This window comes from Canis lupus, chromosome 3 (assembly GCF_003254725.2).
Source record: "Canis lupus dingo isolate Sandy chromosome 3, ASM325472v2, whole genome shotgun sequence".
Lineage (NCBI taxonomy): Eukaryota > Metazoa > Chordata > Mammalia > Carnivora > Canidae > Canis > Canis lupus.
The window spans coordinates 2447516-2468671 of NC_064245.1; the positions used below are offsets into that span (position 1 = coordinate 2447516).

At 39.4% G+C, this 21156-nt stretch overlaps 1 protein-coding gene across 2 annotated transcripts in view; it reads left to right on the forward strand.

The window, feature by feature from the left end:
• PJA2 (praja ring finger ubiquitin ligase 2) overlaps positions 1-21156 on the forward strand; it is a 292291-nt gene that overhangs the window by 62419 nt on the left and 208716 nt on the right. The gene's annotated exons all lie outside the window — the stretch shown is intronic.

Genomic DNA, 21156 nt, shown 5'->3' on the forward strand with positions numbered 1-21156 from the left:
CAAGTCCCTTAGCCGCTCTGTGCCTCCGTTTTCCCATCTTTTTTTTTTTTTTTTTAAGATTTTATTTATTTATTCATGAGAGACACAGAGAGAGGCCGAGACCCAGGCAGAGGGAGAAACAGGCTCCATGCAGGGACCTCATGCGGGACTCGATCCCAAGACCCCGGGGTCATGACCCGAGCTGAAGGCAGAGGCTCAACCACCGAGCCATCCAGGCACCCCAGTTTTCTCATCTTGGAATGAAGACGATAACACCGCCTACCCCCAGGGACGTGGTGTGCATGGCACCTGTCGACCCACAGAAGGAGTTTAATTCTATATTTTATTTTTAGTAAACTCTCCAGCCAGCCTGGGGCTGGAGCTCAGGGCCAGGAGACCAGGAGCCTGACCAGCCAGGCCTCGGCCGGAGGCTCTTAGCCGGGGGGACCCGAGGCGGAGCCAGCAGGTGGCGGCTGGCACGCATGCCCAGGGCCACAGAGTCGGTTAACGGGTAAGACTTACTGGGATGGGGACACCAGCTCGGCACCCACTTCCGTATTTTAACCTTGAGGAAGCTCCGGCCAGGAGGGGGTCCTCGGGTGCCCAGCGGCGGGGAGGAGGTGTCTGCTCAGGGAGCCGCGGCCTGGCCGCCGTCTGGGCCTGAGTCTGCGGGAGCTGCTCTGAGCTCCGGCGCGGCTGCTGGGACAGGTGCCCGGGCCGCTGCCACCCCCTCTGGCTGGTTCTGCCTACCGGGCCGGAAGGCGGGCGGGACACGGGGGGCCCTGAGAAGCCGGGGGGCTGGGGGGCAGGCCAGGTTCCCCGCGGCGCAGGACACCAAGGCCCCCTGTCCCTGTCCCTGTCCCCGCCTGCTGCGGGGACCTGTGCTCAGCGTCACATGCTCGGAGTCCTGAGAGCCGTGCCCAGTCCCCAGGGAGTCCCCAGCTCGCTCTGAGCAATGACTGCATTCCTGCAATTATAGCTGGTTTTCTAGAGAGCCGCTAAATGGCACCCTGATGACTAGAAAAAGGTAATTGTCAACCCCACACACCTAACTTCCTATTAGAGAATTACTTAGACACTGGAGACAATCTGGCTCGTGGATAAATAAGTTCATTTCTGCGTTTCCTAATCCAGACCACCCCCGTAGCTCACCCCATACACTAATGCTTGAGCTTCTAACGCTTTCTCTTTTTACTCCTTTGTCCATCCCTTTGTTGTTTTTTTTAACAGCTTGTTTGAGGTATAACTGATGGACAGCCGACTGCTTATATTTGAAGCATACAATTTTATAAGTTTAACATACGCAGACATCTGTGAGGCTGTCCTCACACTCAAGGGAAGGAACTTGTCATGTCCATCACCCACCACATTTTCCTTAGGGCCCTTTGTAGTCCCTCCCTCATCCCTCATATGGTCTTAGGGAGAATCTTGGGGGAATCACTGATTTAGAACTTCATATAAATAGAATCGTGCAGTATATACATAAACAAACCTTTTTCTTGCACCAGCTGTAGGATCTCCAGTAGGGTATTGAGTAGGAGGGGTGAGAGCAGATATCCTTGTCTTGTTTTTGATCTTGCTGGGGAAGCATTCAGTCTTTCACCCTTAGCTGTGATATTTTTTTCATAGATGTCCTTTAAAGGAAGCTTGCTTCTACTCCTTGTTTGTCAAGAATTTTTATCAGGAATAGATGTTGGATTTGGTCAAATACTTTTCCTGCCATCTATTGAGGTGACTCAAAATAAGTTAATTAAAAAGACACATTGACTTTGGGATGCTAAACTAAGCTCGCATTCCTGGGTAAACTGTACTCGATCGTGATGTATTATTCTTCTTATCTGTTGTTGGATTTGATTTGCTACAATTATGTTTAGAATTTTTGCATGTATATTCATGAGGGATGTGGGTTTGCAGTTTTCTTTTCTTGCAATGTCTTTGGTTTTAGTATCAAAATCATGTGCTGGCCTCATTGAATGAATTGGCAAGAATTACCTCCTCTTCGGTTTTCTGGGAGAGTTTTTATAGAATTGGCATTATTTCTTCTTTACATATTTAGTAGAAATTACCAGTTAAGCCATTTGGAACTGAAGTTACAAGGGGGCAGGGCGGGGAAGGTTTTTAATTACCAAATCTATTTCTTCTTTTCTTTAATAGATATAGGTCGATACAGGTTATGTGTTTTTCCTTGGCTAAAGGAATACCTTGTCGTTCAAGGAATGTGTCTGTCTTATCTAAGTGTCTTAATTTATTGGAATAAAATGATTTATAATCCATTATTCTTTTAATATTTACAGAATCTATGATGATGCCTTCTCTTTCATTTCCGATATTCATACTTGGTGCTCATCGATTACATTCTTTTAATCCTGACTAAATGGCATTAGAGATTTATCAATTTTATTGCTCTTTTCTAAGAAATGGCTTATGATTTCAGTTATTTTTTTCTATCATTTTTGGTTTTCTATTTTATTGATTTCTGGTCCGATCTTTATTATTTCCTTTCTTCTGTTTACTTTGAGATTTAATCAGTCTTCTTTTTCTGTTTTTTTTTTTTTTTAGGGTAAAACTAGAGAGCATTAATTCCAGATCTTTTCTCTTTTTTTAATTTCTATTTTTTAAATTTTTTAAAATTGAGGTACAATTGACATATAACATTATATTGGTTTCAGGTATACAATATAATGGTTCGATATTGGTATATATTGCAAAGTAATCACACAACAATCTATCACCTTACATTTCCTCTTTTATAGTATAGATGATTAGTGGTATAAATATCCCTGTAAATGGCATTGCGCAAACTAAATTTCTTTTTCTTTTTCATTTGGTTCAAAAATCTTCCTAATTTCCCTTTTGATTTCTTCAATTACTAAGAAAGTGATATCAAACTGTTATCGCAGCGCTGGTACCTCAGTCGGTTAAGCACCCAACTCTTGGTCTCAGCTCAGATCTTGATCTCAGGGTCATGAGTTCAAGCCCTGCTTTGCGCTCCTTGCCTGGCAGGGAGCTTAAAATAAAAATAAAATAAACTTAAAAATAAAAAATAACTTTAGAAAATATCTGCTATCACTGTGGATTTTTCTGTTTCAACTTGAAGTTTTATAAGGTTCTGCTTTCTATATTTGATGCTGTTATTAGGTTCATTGATGTTTAGGATGGTCAAGTGATCTCAAACTAACCCCTTTATTATTACAAAATGATCTTTTTATCCCAGCTAGTATTTTGATGTTCTGAAATCTACTTTACTTGATAGTAATATAGTAGTAGTATAGTAGGTAGCCGTTACTCCAGCTTTTCTCTATTTAGACTTACCTTGGTATGTCTTTTTCCATCCTTTTAAATTTAATCCATGTGTGTTGTTATATTTAAAGTAAGCTTTTCATAGGCAACATTTATTTGGCTCTAACAATCTACCTTTTAATCGGATGTTTAGATCATTTGTACTTAATGTGATTACCGACATGGTTAGATTTACATATATCACCTGGCTATTTCTTTTCTATTTTTCCCACCTCGTCTTTGTTCTCTTTTCCTCTTTTGCTGCCTTATTGTGGATTATTTAAATTTTTTATGATTCCAATTTATCTCCTTAGCTGTATTATTAGCTGTCACTCTTTTGTTATTTTAGTGTTTGCCTTAAGGTTTATAGTATCCACTTTACCTTATCACAATCTACTTTCCATTGACATTATACTATTTCACATGGGGTGTGAGAACCTCTCAGCGGCACACTTTTATTTCTTCCTTTGGGGTCTCTGTGCAATAAGTGTCCCACATTTTACTTCTCACATATTGTAAGCTACACACTTTGTAATTGTTTTTCCTTAAGCAATTACTCTTTTAAAGGGTTTTAAATAATACAGAAATACATTTTAAGTATTTGCTCATGTAATGACCATTTCTAGTGTTATTCCTTTGGTACATCTTTATTTCTATCCACCTGGATGCTCTCTTTAAAATTTCTTGTAAAGATACGTCTGTTGATAAATTCTTTTAGCCTTTGTATATCTGAAAATAATATTATTTTGCCTTTGTTCCTGAAAATTTGTTGTCCCTAACCATAGAACTCTAGGGTGAGAGTTTTTTTTTTTTTTTTCTGTCAGTATTTTAAATATGTTACTCCACTGTCTTCTCACTTGGTTAGTTTCCAGTGAGAACTCAGTCACCTTTATCTTTGTTCTACTGTATGCAACTTAACTCCTTTCTCTGGCTTTCTCTAGTTGTTTCCTTCATGTTTCTTGTGTCTGAATTTCATGGATCTACAGATTTACAGTTCTTATCAAATTTAAAACGTTTTCAGCCCTTACTTCCTCAAAAACTTTTGTCCTACATGTTCAGCTTCAGGACTCCAATTATACAGTATATGGCTGCTTGAAGTTTTTCACAGTTCAATGATACTCTCTCATTTTTTTTTTTTTTTAATGATCTTTTCATGGGACGCCTGGGTGGCTCAGTGGTTAGTGTCTGCCTTCAGCTCAGGGCATGATCCCAGGGTCCTGGGATCGAGTCCCACATCGGGCTCCCCACAGGGAGCCTGCTTATCCCTCTTGCCTGTGTCTCTGCCTCTCTCTCTGTGTGTCTCTCATGAATAAATAAGTAAAACATCATTTTAAAAAATTATCTTTTCTCATTTTCATTTTGGAGAGTTTTTGTTTCTATGTCTTGAAGCTCACTAGGCTTTTCTGTTTCAATGTTTAATCTGCCAATAATCCCATCTAGGATATTTTGTATCTTATATTATACATTGCAATTATAAACTCTAGAATTTTGATTTGGGTCTTTTTTTTAATATCTTAACTTTTTGAACATATGTAATACTGTTGTGCCTGTTTTAATGTCCTTATCTGCTAATTCTAATATCTGTGTCTGTTCTGTGTCAATTTAGGTGGATTAATTTTTGTCCTTATTATGGTTCATATTTCCCTGTGTCTTTGCATCCCTTGTAGTTTTTTATATATGCCAGATCTTGTGAATTTTACCTTTTTGGGTGCTGGATATTTTTGTATGCCTACAAATACACTTGAGCTTTAGTCAGAAATGTAATTATTTGGAAATACTTTGATCCTTTCATATCTTACTTTTAATATTTCTTAGACAGAACTAGAATAATGTTCAGTCTAGGGATATTTGTTTTCCACTACTGAGGCAAAATTTTCTGTGTACTGTATTTAATTCCCCACAAAAACCATGAGGTTTTCCAATCTGGTAAGAACAGACACTATTCCCAGCCCACTGTGAGCACCAGTCAGTTGCCACTAATATTTTTTAATGTTTCTTTCTCTTACCTCAAGTAGTTTTGCACATGCATGCTCTGCTCACAACTCAACTGAGGCAGACCCTCTCTATATATCACTAGAGTTTTTGCCCCATGCACCTCTTCCCTCTCTGATACTCAGCCCTGTGATCACCAGTTACCTTGGGGTCTCTGGATACCCAGCTCCATGTCTGCCACTCTAGGGAGTCACAAGATCTAACTGGGTTTCCTCTCCCTGCACAACAGCCTGAAAAAACCTTCAAGGCATTAAGCTGAGGCAATTCTAGGGTTCACCTATTTGCTTCCCATTTCTCAATGTTGCCTTATATCCAGTGTTTTGCCAACCATCATTTCATATATTTTGTCATTTTTTGTTTCATATGGAAGAGTAAATCTGGTTTCTGTTACTCTGTATTGGGTAAAAGTGGAAAACCCCACCATTTCTCCTTAAATGTACTCTAATTATTTCCATTTAGATGGCACATAATATAGCCTCCCACCATTAGGTGTAATCTTTTGAATGCCTGGGATGTGGTCTTTTGCATTTCTTTTTTGTAAGGATCTTTGGGAGTTACTTTAGAAATTAACAATATGATTTACAATGTGTTGTATTCCCCTAAGGTCTTTGTTTCCTTTCTTCACCACTTAGCTGATGCCCCTCTTCCAGTGGGTTCCTCCTTTAACATTTGTTACATGCATGTCAACCAGGCTAATTGTTCACAGCACCAGATCTTTTAAGTTGTTATTGATTTTCCTCATCACTTCAATGAGAAATGTATGTATGAAACAATTTATTTGATTAAGTGTGTAATCGTTGATGTCCTTCTCAAATGTACAAGGACATCAGGTAGATTAGGAGACAAATTTCTGAATCACATAAAACATGACAATAAATACATTAAATATAACTAAAACTAATATTTATTGAGAACCTGTTATTGGCCAAGTACTGAATGGCTCTCCCCACCACTCACACACATTATCATAATCTTATAAGGTGATTAATAAGGTGGATGTTTTACAAGTTAGATATCTCCCACTCCATTTTTTGCAGACAAGCACATTGAATTTCAAAGAAGTTAAATAATTGCTAAAAGCCATTAGGCCAAAAAGTAATGTAAATAGTATTTAAATTCAGGTTGTCTGACCCCAAAGTCCAAATTCTCTCTTCCACCATACTGGTCCAAGAAGAAATCAACCTGTTGCTGATTGTTAGACTTTTCTACATTTGCTCACTAGTGTGCTCAGCTATAGAAAGACACATTAAAATCACAAAAGCAACTGAAATATCAAAATCCTTCAAGTAGACTTTTTATTAATCCCTTTATATATCCTTCTTTCAACCCAAGATCCTTTAAGCAGCAAATAAATCAACGACTACAAGTAATAAAGGCAGTGAATGAGATGAAGTTCGTTTCTACTTAGATAAAGGTTTATTTGGATTATTTAAGGTTACAGTCAGCTCCAAAATAAATGCCATATGAATTAAATACCTAAGAATAAAAATCAAATCAGTCATAAAGTATTAAAATGAAATATTACATAAATTTTGAAAACCTGGATTTGGGAATTACCTTCCTAAATGAGAAGCAAAATCCAGAAACCATAAAGGAAAATAATTGGCAGATATGATGACATAATCTTTTTTGTTCCATCTGTACTAAAATTTTTCAAAAACTCCAAAAACCCTTCTCAAGCAGCAGAACTGGGAGGAAATGTTTGTGACACTTGTAACAAAGAGTTAATATTCTTAATTGGGGGCAGCCAGGGTGGCTCAGTGGTTTAGCGCCGCCTTCAGCCCAGGGCGTGATCCTGGAGTCCCGGGATCAAGTCCCACCTTGGGCTCCCTGCATGGAGCCTGCTTCTCCCTCTGCCTGTGTCTCTGCCTCTCTCCATGTGTCTCTCATGAATAAATAAATAAAAAATCTTTTAAAAAATATATTCTTAATTGGGCCATCCTCAGCTTTACTCCCTAATTGTTCTTAGAATGCATTTCAAACTGAGGTGCTTGTGCTGCAGAGAACTTTGTCTTCCAGGCCACCTTCTCTGGCTAAGTTCTTGGATCTATCCTCACCAACTTGAGGATACCTAGAGTTCCTAGTATCCTGAAGAGAGTTAAGCAACTTTGGATTGATATTCTGGCTCTGCCATTTACAAACTACATGACCTCAGACAAGTCATATGACCGCTCCAAATCTCAGTTCAGTGGCCCAAAGGGGATAGCAACAGTATTTAAAGGGGATAGCTCATAGTATTTTTATGAGAATCACTTAGTTTATCAATGGTTTATAGTGAGTGGTAGCCATTGTTCACTGTTACAGCCTCAGTGCAAAAACAAATGGCCCATACAGACACTCAATTAGAATGTGTTGAATAGATACATTATACAAATTAATAAGAAAAAGATATTCCATAGGAAAATAAGCAAATGATATGGTAGGAAATACACAGAAAAATGCAAATGTTTGCGCACACACGGGGAAAGAGGCTCTATCTTAATAGTAAAGATGCAAATTAAAACAACAATAAGTTATCATTTTTTTAACCTTCCACTTTAAATGGCTGATCACAGCCAATGCAGACAACATTGTGGAGAGATCTTCCTATACTTGGTTGATGGAGTAGATATTAATAAAATAGCCCTAGGAAAATATTGGCAATAGTCTTTAAAATGAAATGTACATAATCAGCAATCCCACTCCTCAGATCTAATCTACAGAAATAATACATGTGTTTGAAAAGATACACATTTAAGGCAGTTGCACATTGTTTGAAATGGAAAAAAACATTACAAATAACCTAAATGTCCATAGATTGAGAACTACCTAAAAATAGTGATGCATCCATGTTACTGACTAGATCTAAAAGAAGTTCATGATCTATATATTTTAGGGATATATGTTTAAAGAGAAAATAAGGATCAGCATACTAATATTTGTTGAACACTTATGTGTTAAGCAGTGCAGTAAGCAACCTACTTGAATTATCTTATTTAGTTTTCAGCACATAGACAGCCTTTGTGGACTTCAGTTTCTTCAGATGTAAAATGAGATAGAACCAGATAAGCTCTAGGATCCTTCCCATCCTAGCTCTAAAATGCTACTTCCACTAAAATACTATTTTGAGAGCCGTCTAGCTTTGAACAAGGCCAAGCATGAGGATGACTCTAGGAGATGAACAGTCAAATTGGTGTCCATTCAGTGGTTTCTGCCATGGAGACTCTGGTACATGAGTCGCCTCCCGGAAGACCTTCACAAACTTAATCTCAAATGCTAAATGAAATGAGGCCGCTGATAATTGGTAAAGAATGACTTTCTTATATTACTTACGAACTGGCTTCTCCTGAAGCCCACCTTACAAAACACGGTGAGCTCAGGTGTCCTGGCTATGGACACCAACCACGTGCTCTCCTGAGTGCCTAACCGTAGGAGCAACTCTCTTCACTGTCTCTCTACTTGCACAGAGACTTGCTTCTCAGTACTCCTGGGACTGGCATTCGTCACTGGCACCTGGGCAATGGAGAATGAGAGAAGTATGAGAAGCAATGGCATGCCCCTGGCAGATCTTTATTTTTGGTCAACTCACCATCTATACCAGGGAGTGAAAAAATTGAATCCTCTCACATCTGTCCTGTGGAGAAGGAGCAATTGTGATCTCTGAACATGTATGAAATAACGTGAGAATGTAGGAAAGTGAGTTGTAAATGCAAGATTTTGATCAAATATTCACGTTTCTAGAAAAATTTTGTTAATATATTTTGTGGAAATTCATCGAAAAGGTTGCTTTTACAACTGCCCTAATTTTACCTTTTTCTTTCTTTCTTTCTTTCTTTCTTTCTTTCTTTCTTTCTTTCTTTCTTTCTTTCTTTCTTCATTCTTTCTTTCTTTCCTTCTTTCTTTCTTTCTTTCTTTCTTTCTTTCTTTCTTTCTTTCTTTCTTTCTTTCTTTCACAACAGAGTTATATTCTGTCCCTGGATAAGCGTCTGATAAAAACGATGTATTTTTCAGCAGGTACAAATTCAAAGTACAAAATAAGCTCTGTTTTTTGCCTACTCATGAGACTCTTTATCAAGTAAAAATACTTACTTGAGTAATCATGTCCCAAACATTGCCTCTTTAGTTATGTTATCTATTGGGATTTATTTGGATACGGTTAGTAGCACTGGTGTGAAAATAGCCATTAGGGGATCCCTGGGTGGCTCAGTGGTTTAGCACCTCCCTTTGGCCCAGGACGTGATCCTGGAGTCCCAGGATTGAGTCCCACATCGGGCTCCTGGCATGGAGCCTGCTTCTCCCTCTGCCTGTGTCTCTGCCTCCCTCCTCTTTCTATCATGAATAAATAAATAAAATCTTAAAAAAAAAAAAAAAGAAAGAAAGAAAATGGCCATTAGAGAGACTGGAAGAATTGGAATCACCTATTCCAAGAAAGGATTAAAGCCCACTTCCAGCATATGTCAGGCAACTGGAGCATTAATTTGGAAATTGATAATTGCTTGCTTCCAATATTAGCAGAGAGAAGCGTACCCTCTTATATCGACTACAGTAAACCCCTCCAAAAATGGTGTTAATAATTAAAAGCTAAAAAGAAGGAGAGGGAGGAGGCTAGATCACAGGTCTGTTTTACTCTACTGGAAATTTTTAACTTTTATATACAGATCATTTCTACCAACCCTGACTCTCACAGCAACTATTAATATGCAGATACTATATTGATAACCAAGTGTCTACATTATGCCTAAGGCTGGTTGCTGGCTTTTGAGTTGAAGGCTGAATAAAAGCCAATAAAATCACTAATAAACTAACACTGTACCCGATAGGTTTCTTTCCAAGGGTAATAGGGTGTAACAGAAATCTGTAATGGACTGGCCATGCCTAAGGCCCACCTATTCCTCATGTAAAATATTAGCTTTGAGAACTACAGGGTGTAGATCAAATATTTGTCTAATTTATTACATCTGTGTATTCAACAAACTGACAGGTAAGAGATGTAAACACGGAGCCCTAAAATGAGACAGAGGCTGGTGGCCTCCTCTACCTCTAACAGTGGCTACAGGACATGACCTTTGGCCGCAACAAAGAGTTTGTTGCTACTTTGGAATCATAGCCAATGGTCTGTTTAATAACTCACCATCACCCAACACTAGTCTCACCGAAGAGGGTAAAATACCTTGTACACCATTTGTGTGCCCCTTGGCTCCACAGGCCAAAGGCAGGGCTCTCTTGTGTTTTCTGGATTGTCCATTCCTCAAGCTTAGGAACAAATCCCAAGAACAGAAAGGAGTGGATGTTGGAACACCAATAAAAAATAAATTTATTATTAAAAAAAAAAAAAAGGAGTGGATGTAGGGCCAGAGGAAAAGCTGGATGACACACGTGAACTATTTCAAGTAAAATTTGTCTTGAGAGGTGATGTGTCCTCTTATTCTTATTCCCGTGAGTGAATTCCTTCCCGTGGGGCTTCTGTCCTTTGCCTATTCCTAATGATGTTATTCCCATGAGGCTCCCCTGTTACTTCTGAGAAATCCAGGTATACCTGGTCTGGGCTCTTACACTGGGATCTCAGACTGGGATCTCAGACAGATCTAAGAACCATTTCCCATATTTGAATTATGAAAAGGAGAATAATTGAAGGAGATGCCAGCAACTACTCATTTGTTTCTGAAAGAGCTAAATTTCTTTTTTTTTTTTAAAGGTTAATTTATTTATTTGAGGGGGAGTGGGCAGAGGGAGAAGAGAATCTCAAGCAGACTCCCTGCTGAGCAAGGAGCCTGGCACAGGGCTCCTCACGTGGCTCCATCTCACAAGCCTGAGATCACAATCTGAGCCGAAACCAAGAGTCAGACACTGCACCACCTAGGCTCCCTGAAAAGGCTCAATTTCTAATTGAAAAATTAGTGCCTCTCTTAGCCAACTTGCCTAAATAGTTCTTCTGCTGAAGAACTATTACACATGCTCTTTTTTCTTTATTTAGAAGGATCATTACTCTTTTATTTTCTCCCTTCCATTTCAAACATAGACTCTTCCAGAGGTGCTGAGAAGGTTGATCTGTTACATTCCCCTGTGCTATCGACTGTGGGTCCATTTTAGAATGGAAAAGAAAGATACAGCCATGCTTCTGTCAGAAAGGAGAGAAAAAAAAAAAAACCCAACAACCTCCAAAGACTATTTCTGAACTTAAGCTTTTATTTATGTATGTTGCATCATCCAAATGATTTCAATTTGAGATAGTATTTAATGCAGAAAATTTAAAACTATCATATTTGACATTTTAAATTATGCTGATTGGCTAACATGCTTTAAAACATCAAATAAGACAGGCATCAGTGTTTGACAAATTTTTGAGCAAAATATATTGTAAGAAACAAGTGAAAGGGAAAGTGTCAACAAATCTTTTTATAAAATTTAAAAGACAAATGTACAGAATTGCAGTAGGTATATTAACTCCATGTAGAATTTAAAGTGACTTTTTGTGGTTTATAATCCTTTTAAGATTCAATCTGGAAAATTGCTTTGGAACAATGAAAACATGAAATCAAATCATAAAGCAGACTAATGGATAAAGACTGTAACATAAATGGACATATTTTATCCTGCCTGTTCAAAATGAGAATACATTTCTAAGCACAAAGAAGAGCCTGCATTAATTTGCCTTACAATAATCATTATTTCCTCTGCGAAATTTTAAGTTATTTTTAAACTCTAATCTGATTGTATTTTTTTTATTTTCACTATTGCTTACTGGTTCAAGGCTTGTATACACACATACTCGCACATACACACCATAAAAATAATCAAAATCATATAGATATTGATTGGCATAAAGCCATGGGTGTTACAAAGCAGCTGTTTGCAAGGACTCGATCATATGTAGGACATTTAGGGCATAGATTTTACAATGAAATTACCATCTTTGAGCTTGAATCTACCAATAATAAATGTCTGCCAGACACAGACTAGATAAAGCAAGATCAGAAACCACATCTTCTCATTGAGCTTTATTCATTCACCATTTCTGTGCAACTTTTCAGAGCACATTGAAATTCTCTGCTGTAGTCACCATGTGATTGGGTTTTAATGTATGGCAGCGTATCCCAAGGGCAGAGCAAATTATGCTACCTGAACCCTTTATCTGTAAGCAGCAATACAACAGGGTGATGTAAAATAGAAGACAGATTTATTTAGACATAAACAATGTAAAAAATATCATTCGATACAAGAAACATAAAATCCAATATCCCAATAAATCTAGCTGGCAAGCCTTACCTTATTGCTAAATGATTGCACAAAAGAACAAACTTTCTTTAATGTTTCCAGGTTGACAAATGCAATATGTCCTGTCTATAGCCCCCTAACTTTGTCAGGAGCTATAAAGTCCTCTCTTGGGTGCCAAAATTTCCAAGGAGGTTCACAGGATTTCAGAGTCTATCCTGTTGCAGCTTACTGAGGCTTCGGCTTTATATTTGTCCATGATATTTTTATGAAAACAGCCCGCCACTACTGGAGTAGTATTATAGAGTTGCTTATATTTTACCTTAAAATTATTAATCAGTTATAAAAATTATCTGGGGATCCCTGGGTGGCTCAGCAGTTTAGCACCTGCCTTTGGCCCAGGGCGCGATCCTGGAGACCCGGGATCGAATCCCACGTTGGGCTCCCGGTGCATGGAGTCTGCTTCTCCCTCTGCCTGTGTCTCTGCCTCTCTCTCTCTGTGTGTGACTATCATAAATAAATAAAAATTTAAAAAAAATTATCTGGTCCACTGCATCGTAAACATTAATGTGTATGTATGCTTATTACCTAAGGATCTCATTAAAAAGCAGACTCAGAATCAATTGCTTTGGATGAGGCCCAGGATTCTTTGTTTGGAACAAGTTGCCAGGTGTAGCCAACGCTGTCAGTCTATGGGCCACACTTTGTGTTGCAAACATCTATATGACCCCATTTACTGAAGAGAAACGTCTTTCCCTAAGTGGATTTAGAAACTTAAATTTCTACAGATACTTAGGACTGTTGTGTTGGAACATTTACTCAACTCTTACAATGTGTCAGGATAGGAGAGGACAGTAGGGATGCGCGATAAGGCCACCAACCTGCCCTCACAGTGCTTAGAAGGATGGGGAGTCAGGGCAGAGGAGAGGAGGCCTTCTGCAGAGCTCGTGGCTGGAGCCAGAATCCGTGCTACCTGAAGTCCAGTCCGTGGCCCTGCAGAGCCTTTGAGGCTCTTGCATTCTTTACAGCTCTCTCACATCCTCTTTACCTTCTCCCGTCATTGCAGGCCTCCCATTTCTTTCAGACTCTGTGGAAAACCCCTCCATTATGGAGGCCTAGTCAACAATGACTCATCATTCCCTGATAAGGAATGGAAATATTATCCTGTAGGCAATGCGGCATCGTTGGAGGGTTTTAGCAGGAAAATGGCACTAGAAGAACTAGAGTTTTGTCTGTATTAACTATTATATCAGCAGCACCGAGAATACTATCTGGGAGTAAGAATTCAGTAAGCATTTATTGAGTGAAGAAGTGAAGGAGTGAATGAATGAATGTTCACTTGCATTTTGGATACACTACTTTAAGTGAGAGGAATAGACTAGGGGAGAACGACTCTTCTTTTTTTTTTTTTAAGATTTTATTTATTCATGAAAGAGAGAGAGACAGACAAACAGACACACAGGCAGAGGGAGAAGCAGGCTCCACACAGGGAGCCCGACGTGGGACTCGATCCCGGGTCTCCAGGATCACGCCCTGGGCTGAAGGCAGCACTAAACTGCTGGGACATCCGGGCTGCCCAAGAACGACTCCTCTTTGTGAATGAGTGAGAATGGGTTGCCTGGCTCTTCCGTGCCCCAATACCAAGCCCTGCGGCTGACACTGTTGTCTAATCTCGGGAAATCCTTCCAAAAATCAGAGAGCAGTAGCTATAAACCACTTATGTCTGGATTTGAACCCAAGGCTCTCTGACCCCAGAACTTATGGGTTTTTTTTTTTTACCCACTACTACTACAAATGCATATGACATATATGACACTTCTACAGTGCTGGGCAAAACAAGCATGTGTTAGGTGTGAATGTAAAATGGCAACAGGAAGTGTGGCAAAATGATTAAGCTGAACTCAACCTTGGGGATCAAACAGACCTGGTTTCAAATTCTGCTTCTGTCACTTAAGAGAGAATTGGACAAATTAATATACCTGTCAGAGTCAGATTCCTCTTCTGGAAATGGCAATAACACCCACTTCACAGGACTGTGTGGGAGAAAAAGCACTATAATGTACAAAAAGAATTTAGCAGAGTACTTAGCACATACCCACTGTTCAATAGAACGTGGAAATCATATTATTTATTGTTATTGTTGTTAATAAATGTGCTTAAATTGCTTGAAAAGATATATAGACTAAAGAAAAGAGGAACATTATTTTCAGTGAGGATGTTGTGAATAAGCTAGAGATTTCTCAGAGTAAAATGCAGGACAGTTTATTCCTGATGGCTTAATTATAGCCCTGCCTAAAATTGCTCTGTAGTCCCACAGTCTTTGTTTTCTCAGCTAAATAAAGAGGGCAATCATAATACTGACCTACTTCATAAATGTCATAAGGAATGCCAAACTCGTGTCTAAAATAGTTTGGAAAATGCAATGTAACATATACATTCTACCTAATAATTATCTTTTCCTCTGAGGTCCAATTCAAAACTACTCTGGTAAAGCACCCGCTGAACAGTCAGTCTTTCTCTATCAGGCACTTGTCAATCCGGTACAGTGGAAATGCCCCCAAATGGTGTAAGAATACATTTTGGGGAGTTTCCATGGCAACCTATAGACCACTTTAGTATGCCTTAAGTCTGCAAGACTCCGTTCTGTTGCAGTCAAGATAATCAATCACAATATCAGACCAACTTGAAGAATAGTTCAAAACAATTTCCATTTTTATTGAGAACATCATACTTCATATAATAAATTTATTATATCTTTCCCCATAGTGTGCCTTTTACCTTATGTGCAAACACAAATAACCTGCTCCATCTCATAACTATCTCACCATTTATACCTAACCATATCTCATATGTAAATATTTGTCTCTTAAACATCTCTTATCTATGAAATATTTTCTTGAAGATACCTGCCAGACCAACATTTTAGAATACTGTCAAATTTCTCTGTGTTTGGTGCAAGACCAAATGAAAATCCGGCTTAGGATTCTATTTGCAAGAAACACTGGATGATCATTTGATGAGAACTGCATAATATTTTCTTTGAACTTGATTTTTAGTTAACCTGATCGATCATTTCCACTCAAAGTTCTAGTTATACTGAAAGAAATCTAGGACAATAAAATATTTAACATAGTAACAATACATTCTCCTAGCTTAGTAGAAGGTACAATTAAGTTGTTCTGATTAATCACATGACAAATAGGAAGACTATAAACCACAATGAGTGCCAGCAGTCTACGTGCTCAAGTAAAAAGAAATAATTACATTCAAACCACTGTTTAACTTCCAGGAAAATCTTTCCATCATTCAATAAATTATGCCTTTAGAACACATCTCAGTTGCACATCTCAGTCCACACTGGACAAATACTAAAGCCTTTGTGGGCTGCTTCAAGTACTGGCCTGTGGTTTGTGTATCAACTTTAGACTCCTTCCCCCGTCCCCCTGGAAAATCCATTGGGAATAGTTGCAAGAGCTTTCTCGCTCTTCTTACCCGTCTTAGAAAAAACAAACAAACAAAAACAAACAAACAAAAACCTACCAGATTTGAGAACTCTGAGAGTTTTTGTGATATTTATATAACAAGTTGAAAAAATAGTTCCCAGAATTTTTTTAAAAATGTGTTTTATAAGGCAGTTGAGGCAAGAAAGTAGACAATATTTTGGTATCACTCAGGACCCTTTGGTTGCAGCTCTAATGATTTACGTAGAAGAGAAATAAGTGGCATAAATGAGAAAATTGAAGGAAAGCCTTTAGAAGGAAAATAAGCAGTTTCTTGGGGGTGCAACTGTGAGGATGAATCAAATCCAGCTAATTCAAATGCTGGGATAGAACAGCTGATTGGTCAGCTTAGGTCCTAAGGCCCTTCTACCAGAACTCCAGGGCACTTTGATTGACAGTTTGCCCAAGGTGGCATGTGATGGGTATGGGGAGGAAAAAATCTAGGCACTACTAACAAAAGAAAAGGGTATTGAGAATAAGCCAAAACAGGTCCGAAGGATTGTACAACTAACCTGGGGGCTCCATGCAGGACAGAGAGCATCACATGGCGGTAACACAAGCCTTGAAAAAGCAGCAAATGACACCTAGAGGAAAGGCTGAGAAAGCAGAAGCAGCCCCCGAGGTCCAGATAGGTGGCACCAAAATGCTGTGTGGTGTACAGAGTGATCCTTTCCTGCAGTCCCACAAATCTTCAGAGAAACTCCAAAAATCATGATGGGGGTCTGCATTTCTTGTGGAAGGAGAGGACGCAGTTCTGTGAGAGTTTGGTGCAGAGAGCAGAACGTAAACATCCAAGGAAGATTCAGCAGGGAAACCCAAAGGATCCCCGGAGAAATACAGCCGGAACTGTACCGAGACTGTAAGTCTGATAGGTGATGAGACGGGTTACAAATGCCTTGCAATGATCATAAGGAATTGCCTTTATTTGGGGAGAGGTTTGTGCTTATCTTTGTCATTATTTCCAAGTGGGTGCAGATCCAGAACCAACCTCCAGGGACTTAGAGCCTGGAAACAGTGTTCACCCAGGAACAGTAAGTTTTAAGTTAACATCAAGGACACGCTTGAGAGAAACGGGGCAATATTTGACTTTAGAGACAAGGAAAGGAACAGATTCTCTTGAGTTCTGTTGGGTCGTAATGTGTAAGTTTTGAATGGATGCGATCTGTAGAAAACTATCTTTGTGAGCACAAGCTGAGGGGAACCCCTCTACCTGCCCCCTGTCCAACTATCACCATCATGCCCCATTCACCCTCAATTATAAGAATGTGGAAATTGCCCTGATTGATTCTACTCTCAACAAAATTCTGTTTATTTCATGTGTTCATACGAAATGTATGAATTCTCTTCCATTTAGTACAAGGGACACTTGACACAATATCTGTCATGGGGATTATCTGCTCATCCAACACACGTGGAATACATTGCAGAAATGGGTTCCTGAGTGAACCTATTGGCTCTCCATTTCTGAAAACTATATGTAGACAACCTTCCACTCTGATAGGTTTCAGATGCTAAGATCCAACCTTTTGGACTGAAGATACCTTCACTATTTTCTTTATTTTATTACACCTAATCATCCCACTAAGTGTATGCTAAAGTACATCGCTTTAAAGTTAGTTAAACTAAGCTTGGGTATTTTAAAAAGGCCCTTTGTGATTCCTTCAATTAAGTGTAGGATGTCCCCAAAATACAGGAAAATTCCTGATTTAGGGGCATTCACTTGGATGAACCAAAAAATTACACCAGGCTCTTTTTAGTTCTTTCATTCTATGAAATCTGAGTACTACCATGTAGCTTCTATTTGATTAGAGGTGCATTAGTCTCGGCATTTAGAAAACAATGGTTGAATGTTTATATATGGAATGAAGAGAAGAGCATTCAGATTGGTCAATAGAACAAGGACAAGCTCTTAAAATTTATCTCAAGCACTATTTTTAGTGGCCTAATGCTCTAGTTCTGTTCCGTCATGAATCACACGCCGGGTTTTCAGAGCGAAGAACCATTGAACGGTGCCTGATTATAACAAATTCTTCTCTTTGCTTAAAAAAAGTATCTTTCAAAAGCATGTTAACCGTATCTTCATATGAAACCTGCAGTTATATACAAAAGTTGTTTCATATTTTCAAGAACACTGAAACTTTCTAGATGCTAAACTTGCTGGGTCTGTCCTAATACTAAGACATAAACTATCTCTGTATTGGAACTGTGGTCTGTCCAGGAAGACCATACTATTCCCTAAAGAGTTTTTGAAAGCCCAAGTGACATGTTCATCAAGGCAGCAAGCCTTGGAAAAGGAAGTGTTCCACCTCGTTATTGCAAATCTGTACCACTTAGAGTTACCTCCACTGAGGCTGGACTGATTCTTAGTCTAACTAAGAAGTGGTCCAGGGTTGGACCAATGTATGTGCTGTCACAAATGGCCTAATAATTTGGCATGCCCTCAGGTCTATATTTCTTAAATGTTATTTTAATATTTATTTGAGTGTGAAGGAGTAGGAAAGGAGGGGCTGGAGGCAGCCTTAGTCCTAACTCTATTTCTTTAGGCAATTCTATTCCAGCTCAGACTTGTATCACCCGGTAAGCAAAGGGACACCCACCCAGGTTTTTAATCCGTTTCTCACCATCTGCTGTTACTCATGCGTACTTCTGATATAGCCTTGATGTTAAAAATATAGAGCCCAATATGACACAAAGAGAAAACAGTGTTATTCTTTTCCTCACTGTCCCTTAAGTCCTTCCTGTGGGCTAGTTCTTTCCTTGCCAATAGATGAAATCCTGGTTTTTACGTTCATTTGTAGATAAAGTCTTAAAAGTCCTCCAGGAACTTCTAGGCAAAGCAAGTATCAATAATTAAAATGTCCTTCCGAAGGGCAGCCCGGGTGGCTCAGCGGTTTGGTGCCTGCCTTCGGCCCAGGGTGTGACCCTGGAGACCCGGGATCGGGTCCCATGTCAGGCTCCCAGGATGGAGCCTGCTTCTCCCTCTGCCTGTGTCTCTGACTCTCTCTCTGTCTCTCTCAAGAACAAATAAATAAAAATCTTTAAAACTAATAATAAATAAAATAAAATAAAATAAAATAAAATAAAATAATGTCCTTCCGATACGGTAGTCCCACTGCTGGGGTTGCATCCATCCTGCAGTCTGTGTGTTTAAGGCACAGCCCAAAGCAGCCACTTTCTAATGTAACCTTCTTTTATCTACATATCAAGGCTGACTTGGGCAATAGCTTTACTCAGCACCCTCATAGCCTTGTTCTCGTGTAGGCCCCATAGCCAAGGCTTGACCAGCCTGATTCAAGACTTGGCTCCATGCCCTGTTATTCCTCCCAGAACAAGGGGAGATAAGCAGCCTGTGAAGAGTTGCCCAATGCAGTTTCTCATCTGCCTTCCTGTCTTGTGAGAGGCTGCCACAAGACCATTGCTCATCCACCTTCCTTATTTCTGCTGAGTGCAGGGCTTTCCACCCTTCCTCCTTCTGGTACAGATGTAGCTTCTGTGAAAGTTTATAAAACTTTTTGGCTGTTATTTAGAGTTGGCTTCTCGGAAGCAGACTGGCTACTTCTCTTACCATTCCTTTGATTTGGTGTCATCTCCACCTGTGTCCCGTGGAAGAGAGACATGGGGAGCTGACATCGTGGTGCCCTTGCTTTTGCCATGTAGTAAGAGTCTACCTGAATCCACTCGGGCTCACTCTCACATTGCCAGTTGGCTCTCTGAGAATGTGGCAAGCCTACCTGGCAGTTTCCATAGTGACCCTAGGGAGTCCTACCCACCTCCTGCTGCTTGAAAGCAGCAAACCAGCCACAGTCTCTCTGCTTTATACTCTTCCATTCTCTGTTCACTACAAACCTCAGGGATGTAAATCAAAATTTTTAAGTAGTTTTCCTAAAGCTCTTCTTCCTTGAGGTAGATATAAGCATACCCCACCACTCCGACATTGCCACCGACAGGATAGCCGCCAATACTCCAACAGCTTCCTCCAAAAAACCCTTCCTTGACTAATGTCTTCAGTCCGAACCGGTTTATATTTTCAGAATTGGCCTGAGCATGCAAAATTGGCCAACCTTCTTTGCATGCTGGCTTAGCACTTCATTTTGGAATGTGAGCACAACTCGACACCTATCACCTATTATGTTATTCTCAGCTTTTGAAGTGTAGGCTTTAAATGAAGATGGAAAGAGTTCTGAGCAAACTCTTTGGCTGGTTTAACATCAACCCTGTATAATGCAAATTATTTCTTCTAGTAAATTCTAAACGGAATTCTGGTTAAAAGCCACATTATGTTTACCCATTTTGTTACATTATTAGTGATGCTCCATCAGACTTTACAGTTTGCAACTCTAGGTAATGTCCTAATTGGCCACCATTTTACCCAGCTCTGGTGCCAACCATGAAAAGGTTAAATTTCCAGAAGCCATGTTTTGTTCTAGGCCACCAATCAGGCAGCTTTAAATTAGAGACTATATAATGCCCAATGTTCACTTCTCATTTGACTGTGAAGGCAAGAGTTAACTTCTGAGCACATTAATCTCAATCACAAAGTTGTTGAATTTATAACCCTCTTGCTTGCCTTCATTAAATAACTGCAAAGCCCAGAAATTGCACTGAGCTTTTTAAAAGCCCTGAGTGTTTTCATATACCTTATTTGTCTCTAGCTAAATGCAGCTGCAACCACGTCTCTGTAGTATGGTTGGCCCTGGGAAAAAATTGTGAAATAACTGCTTTGATTATCAGCACCTCTCGTACCCCGTTTTATGCCATCTCCCCCTGGGGAGCACCTAATGCTTGCATAGTTTCATGAGGACATACCCTCTGAGGGCTGGGCCCTGGCTCACAACCACGCTCGCTCTCTTTCCTAGTAAAACTCACCAATTATGTCCCTTATTTATCCTGACAAATATCTTCCCTGAGCTTATGATGAAGATTTTTGGCTTTCCTTGCCCTTGCTTAGTTTCCCCTTTTCTCTTACCCGACTGGGAACTTTTTGCTTCTCCATGTTGATTCTTCTAGATTTTTATAATACAGGAAAAGACAAAGAGGAGTGGGACAGGAGATAAAAAATTAATAAATCTATCCTAAGATAGTAATACCTCATAATAACAATGTGCTATTCACTCCTGGTGTATTTGGAGAAATCAGACACTGATGGTAGAAATTTCAGATATTGCAGCAAAGTGGAAGATGTGCATCCTGAATCCAGGAGCCTTCATATTAAACC